The sequence below is a fragment of the Pinus tabuliformis genome, chromosome 2_2, assembly GCF_031772625.1.
Source record: "Pinus tabuliformis cultivar Carrire ecotype Pingquan chromosome 2_2, CPIR1, whole genome shotgun sequence".
In the NCBI taxonomy this organism is placed as follows: Eukaryota; Viridiplantae; Streptophyta; class Pinopsida; order Pinales; family Pinaceae; genus Pinus; species Pinus tabuliformis.
The window spans coordinates 1,086,491,282-1,086,498,914 of record NC_142300.1 but is presented as its reverse complement, the minus strand read 5'-3'; positions in this window follow the sequence as shown (position 1 = coordinate 1,086,498,914).

Below are 7,633 nucleotides of genomic sequence, written 5' to 3'. Positions count from 1 at the left end.
TTACCATAAACGGAAAGTAAGTTTTCGTTTTTGAATAAAACCATATAAAAAATGGAATGGTATGGAAAACGGCGTTTTATATGGTAGTTTTCATTTTATATAAAAAATGGAATGGTATGGAAAACAGTGTTTTATATGGTAGTTTTTATTTTTTAATGCAAAAAACTCCGCATTCAAAAAACGGTTTGTTTCTTGAAACTGTTTTATGGAAAACCTTAATTTGGTTCATTTGCAATATGGATCTCTTTTTGATTGGATGTCGACACGAATCATAAAAAGCATTGTTTTTCTACATAGTTTTTAAGGCATTTTTATAGTTTATGGTTAGAAGTCAACCATATATAGGTTAGGTGCTAATGGAACAGGTTTGTTGCAAATGGGTTGGGTGTTCTCCCTAGTGACAACACCTTGCAATAACTTTTAATATATGTTTAACAACGTTGACTATTTATGGATTTTATTAGTTAAAGTTATGTTATTTTTTTGATTGTAGCTATTGATGTATAGTAGTGTATGGTTAAGTTTTTACATTTTTTTTTGTTATTTTTGTGTTGCTTTTATTTAAAAGTGGATTTAGTGATTGTGTCTAATATTTAAAATGTGTATTTTTATATAAAATTATAAATTTAAATGTATAAGGTTTTATATATATATTTTTATAAATTAGTAATGTATATGGATGTTTTATATATATTTTTATAAATTAAAAGTTAAATAATAGTTAATTAATTATTTTATATAAACATTGGGACACAATATTTTTCTTTGGCATTGGTCTCGTTTATAATCTCTCAAATGATTGGAAAAGGATTTTGATAAAACCATCCTACAAAAACTTTTATCAGCTATTATACTATCTATAATATTAAATATCAACCAAAGACATTAATTTAATATCTAAAAAATAATGATTATCTATTATCCATCCCATTAATAGTTTTATCCCATAAATATTTTTTTCATCGATGATAAGAGAGACTATGTTAGATAATTTGCAATAATAAATCTTAAGAACAACAAGCTATTGATTAATATGTTTATAGTACAAACCTAATTTCAACTATGATAAATATGGAAAGTTTAATAATTACATAAAAATAGTGATAAAAATAATTGTAAATTTATAAAAATAAACAAGTCTCAAAAATCAAGATAGAAAATAGAAATCCATCATTTAATGAATTTTAAATACATAACAAATAGGAGTACTAATACAAGAAAATCATGGACAAAAACCATGGTTAGGAGTACCATGGGCAAGAAAAAACTATGCCCTTGAGAATTTTATGTTTTTTAATTTTTTTATTTGATTCGATTTTGTTTTATTTTCACCAAGTTAAAATGCCAAATATTATAACATATTCCCAAGGTGGAAAGCGTCTCTTGGCACAAAAATCTAACAACCAAAAATATATTAAGAGGGGACTAGAATAAAATACCTAGATTATGACATTTCTTTTCAAGACTTCAAGGCATCTCTAGCTTGTTTTAATTTATGAAAGAAAATTGATGAGAAAAAACTAATAAATTAAATAAGTATTAAACACAGGACCATGGAATCTAACAAAACCATGTGCAAAAACTAGCAAATTAAATGAATATAATGTACAAAACCATGGAATATAACAAAACTATTGGCCATAACATTTTTTCGAAAGTTATTTTAACATAAAGAAATCTAGGGACTAAAAAAGAATGGTTTGGTAAGTTCTAACCATTGGTGATAACATTTGTTTTTAAGTTATTTTAACATAATCATATCTAACAACTAAAAATGAATGGTTTTGTATGTTATAACCACAAGTGATATTTATATATATTATTTAACTAAGTAGAAATTAAAAAAAGAAATCACAATTTAATAATTTATTTCACTTATTTATATTGATCAACCACACTTGTTAATTGGAAACATTGACTCAGATAAAAGTTTTTAATTGATCCAACATAATAAAATGAAAATTAATAAAAAATAAGTAATATCAAGAAATAATATCGAAATTTAACTATTAAAATTTAACATAAAAATAAATTTGCTATACAAAACCATATATATGATGCAGTAAAATAATTAATATAAAACATGGCTACATATAATAATCATTTAATCAATGCAATACAAATATGTGATAGCCATTCTACACTTTAACAATAATTATGGTAAATAATATATACTAGCCTAGATCTATCTTAATTTGGGATATACAAACACCCTAAAGGGATCAAATTCCTTTTATAAATTAGTTATATGTATAGATATTTTATATATATTATTATAAATTAGTAGTTAAATAATTTAGTTAACTTTTTTTCTCACAAAATAGCAATTTAATATCTACTTCAACTATACTTTTAAAATATATTACTTTTATTATTATAAAGATTAGTTTTCTATTATAATGGATTAAAGATAATGTTTTGAAAGTTTTCTCTTTAGATTTTTTCTTCAAACACATGTTTTAGTATTTATGGTTCTGCAAGTGGCAATAGTTCGAGACAACCCTCTATTTCTGGCTCTATATCCAATGGAGATCAACTCAATATCCATCATCTTTTTACCCAACCATGAAAACAATAACCCAATAACTATGTGGAAAATGGTACAATAGATCCCAAATTTGAGGTCCACTCCGGTCACATCCAAGAATATATACAATGTATGCGGGATCATGTACTCATCCGGAAAATGCAAAGGCTAAATCAAACTTGAATTTGGTGCCAAGTGTTTCTTCACTATTGTATTTTCCAACCTAGAGGATCAAACATGGGTATTCAAGAATGGCTTATGTGAGAAATGGAAGCTTTGTTGATCACTATAAGTATTAAGGAATGGCCAACGTGAGCAGCTAAAGCCTATGAGCAACTACCTATGAACCATAGTATTCGAGAATGTTAATGATGAATGCTTGGTTTTATGTTTCATATTTTTCTTGTTTTTTCTCTCTCCTCGTTTCTTGAATGTGAAACAAATGCTTGGTTGTATGTTTCATATTTGTCTTGTTTTTCTCTCTCCTCGTTTCTTGAATGTGAAATCTCCAAACTCCATTTCTCGTCTCATTGTCGTTTCTCGTTTCGTTTCCCCTTTCTGGTTTCTAGTAACATAGATTTCAAGCCCTTCCTTCTAGCTTTGGTTGAATTTCTGCATTGCTCTCAACTCCAAAAGCAGGTGATAGAAGGGACGGGTAGAAAGCTTGGTACCCGAGATAGAGTTAAAGAGGAAGAAAATTTGATTTGGACACTGCAAGATTCCTCTCGTGGGGTAAAAGGATCACAATAAGGCCACACTAAGCCCCAAAGAGAGAATGAAGATGCTACCACATGCTGTGGTAAAAATCAGAGTATGGTGCAATGCCATAAATTAAGGTCCACCAATGGCATCATATTAGCAAAAATCTAAGCATGAAAATAGATTGAAACAAAAACAAAAGGGAAACCCTCACTAACTCGTGAGGCCATTGCTCAATAATCGGGAATCATTTGGGTATGAAAAATCAAGGATCCCTTCCTCAAAGTCCTTGTTTGCTTTTATAGATCTCCTCATATTGATGGATGGCTTCGCCCCTCCTCGAATAGCCATTGTATGAGTGCTGGGAAGTTGCATTCGTTAAACTTCTTGGCAACTGTTTGAAATTTTTTTAATTTAAAACTTTTATAGAGAAATTTGACTTTCGCATTTTGTAATTTGGTGCATATGTTTTCCACTCATGCCACATCTTTTTAAATAAAGTACATAATTATTTCCTTTTGATTAAGTTTCTCAACTACAGTTGTTGATTTATCCTGGAAAATTAATGAAAATAAGATATGTTCCAGGGAATCGAACATATTTTTTTCATCACTTGAAACGATATACTTTGATAGCACGAAAACCCGAACCCATCGCTTCATCGCACTATGAGCGATAGAGACTTTCCTATCCGTTGAGCACAACACATAGCCCATATCATTTGAATATATACTGGTGTTATTATTTCACCTTAAGATGGATATATATTTGTTTTATTGCAGTAGGGAAACAACCGCTACATTACGATACATCAACTATAGTCAAAAGAAAAAGCTATTTTTCCTGTACAACCACATTGGGAGTAATAATTATCTTCCCATGTATCATCATAGCAACAAATTCCATTTTGCTAATTCATTGTGTTTCTCATTCTAGTGGTCGCCATTATTGTGCAAGTTTCTTCTGTCACTTTTTTCCTCCATGAAAGTTGATAAGACAATTCTAAGACAATGCCAAATGTCAAATTTTATGAGACATTCTGAAAACCTTTTTGATCCATTTTCTAAAATGGTCCACAATCTGCTTTGATAGTACTACGATGTGTCCCTTCCAAAACATGATTGTCTTTCATAGCTCGACAACTAATTTGATAAATGATCTCTTTAAATCTATCTTGGACTCGAACGTTATTGGATGTTCTTGAAGATGGGCCAAGTATTCACCCAAAACGTCCAAACATATCAATAACAACACATAGTGTAACAGAAATATTCATCCTCATCCAACTATTAAATGTGGAAATATTCCTCTAAAAGGCTGGATTTCCCATACACTGGGGCTATTACTTATATAACCCCTGGTTTTAGTTTCTCTTGCATGTTTGGAGATTCAGCTGGAATATGTCAAAATATAGAGTTCCTTGATGTATTCACTCCAACTTCGTAGATGCCATCTCAAGGAAAGGCTCAAAGGATATTCCAAATATTATCTTTAGAGGTGGCCAATTCGACCCAAAAGGTTGAGTATCCATGCCATCAGTCACACTCTTCTATGCATGTGTACATTACCAAGCAATTTATCATCAACAAACATTATTGGAAGACAATAATTGTTCAAATAAATTTCTTAGACGTTCGGGATATCTAAAGAGATTTCCTTATAAAGCTCAATTTCAACAAAGCATCGAACATATGGATCATGAAACAGTGGATCCTCACACTAACATATTCACCATGGGAGTGAGACAAATATATACAAATTGTAAACTCCCTCATGTAGATGCGAGAGTGGTGTTGGAAACACTCCATGTTAGAATTGACATTCTTACCATATTCAAATGGTGTCCTTCCTTAATGTAAACAATTCTTCAATAATATTTCCACTCTCCCACATGTGTCACTTCTCCCAATGCTCGCGCTTAATTGGCACACTGCACTTATGCATTTCATTTGACAATGTGTATGTCTTGGGACTTTATATCCACTCTAGTGGACCTTCATCCCTCTTCTATTATAAAGCAGACTTCTCTCGGTAGGGGAAATCACAACTCTTTGCCCTCCCTCATTTCAATGCAACACGAAAATCTATTATTGCACTCTTTCCATTTCACGATAATTCTTCAATTAGAAATCTCAATTTCAAGCCCTTCCTTCTAGCTTTGGTTGAATATTTTCATTTTTATCAACTTCAATAGCAGATGATAGAAACGATGGGTAGAACTCTTGGTACCCAAGCTAGAGTTAAAGAGGAAGAAACATTGAGTGAGACACTGGAAGATTCCTCTCTTGGGGTAGAAGGATCACAACAAGGCCACAGTAAGCCCCCGAGAGATAAAGAAGATGCTATTGCATACAGTGGTAACAATCAGAGTATGGTGCAACACTGTATATTAAGGTACCATTGTCATCCCCTCAAGACTTTGATTGCTGAGGAGAGAGAAAATATTTTAAAAGAAAAATCTGGAAAATTTGAGGCTATAATTAGCAAAGTGGAAAGCTTGCACAATTTTGTTTAGAGACCTTATGAGCAAGTTATAGATGCGGATCCACTCTTTAATCGCACATCCACACTCATCGCTACTACTAACAGATCAAAAAACAATGATGGTGATACTCGGGTTGATTTTATTAGTAGTGATATTCTAAGAAACTATAGTGACCAAGCATATGGAAGCAGGTCTTTGGAGGGAAATTATGATCAAACCCAAATATCATGGGGAAATATTGGGCTTTTAGCTACTTCTGGTTTCCAGCATGTGGCAGGAATTTTCACTATGCTTGTACCAATGGATAATGAACCCAAGCAAAGGAAAGCTATAGTACAGTGAAAATAAACTAAGCCAACACAAAGAACTCGACCTAAAGTAGTGAAAGAGTCCTCGGAAGATGAAAAATCAGAAACACATAAGAATATGGCAAGCATATTTAACATTTTGCAAAAACATAAGCAAGCTAGATTAGCGAATTTGGTTCTAAATAGAATATCATTTTCCCAGACATTAGAAAACATCTTTCCACTATCATTTCTAGTAAAGGATGGTAGAGTTGAAATAAATGTCGATTAAAATGGAAAACATTTTGTTGTCCCCAAAAATGCTTCTAGAGCTACAGAAATGGCATCTTGAGAAGCTTCTTACAACCAATATGTTTTTCGGTTTGATTTTAAAGACTGGAAGTTGATGATGGAAGCTGTTGAAAGTGGTGAGGAGTTGATGCCTCATAGAACCAATCCACTTATGGTTCCCTGTTCTGAGAAGGCTGCAAAGACTCCTATCAGAGAGATTTCAAGAAACAAGGGCAGAGTGGTACCTGCAACTCTTGAGGTGCAAGAGGATGAATGTGGAAGTGATGATGGTGGTGGAGGTCTTCAAGGACCAGCACTGAAGAAGTGAAATAAGTGTCTCCTATGAATTTTATTACTTTTTCAGTGCTTTTTGTTGGACACTATCTCTGTTTATATTAGTGCATTGTAATTCATACATGAAGCTAATATTTAATTTAAGAAATATGGTATATAAATAATGCTATCTTGTTCTCATAATTAGTTATAATTAAGTTTACTAGCAGTGGAAACCCCTGGTCATGTAGCACATCCCTTTAGGAATGGTTCCAAGGCCTAGGTACAATGCTGGCATCACGTAAAAGGAAATTGTTAATGTAAGATTTCAAATTTGATCTGTTAAACAATGATTAGTCTCCTTGTGATAGTATGTTGGAATTTTATGTTTGAAAGGTATTTTGAGATACCAAACAAGAAGAAAGTTTTCGATTGTGTAGTTGGTTTAATTTGAGAATACATAGAGATGAGAGTAGGGTAAGGCCAGGTGAAAATAGATGTAAATACAAGGGTTCAAAAAACTAGCTAGCAGCCCTTACCATACCCAAAACCTTTTATTGGCACTATAGTGATAGATATATCCACCAGAGGCATGCAGAGAATAAGTAGGGATATGCATGCTCTAGATTGACTAATTTCTTGAGCCTAGCTCAAGTAGGCACAACTAGTAGATGGAAAGATATTTGGAATATGTATCTATTAAGTATGTGTATACGAAATTCATTATGTTCCCTTTTGATTTTCAAGGTGGGAGGAATGCAATGGAGAAGGGGAGATCATATTTCTCCTCTATATCCCACCTATCAGGCCACTAGGATAAGTCCCAATAATAAGAGTTGGGTTCACTCATAAGTATATGATTATAAAAGGCCATCATGAACTTTATTAAGCTAAGTCATCCTTTAGTTGAGTTTCATCCTTTAGTTGAAGCTTCAAGCAAGATAGTCGACCTCTTTTCAACCCTTTAGTCTTCCTGGAATAGCTACAGAACAACCCTATTTAACCCATGTTGAATGTCTCTTCTTGTTGTGATCTTAAACTTCAAACTTCGGCCCTTATCCCTACAAGAAA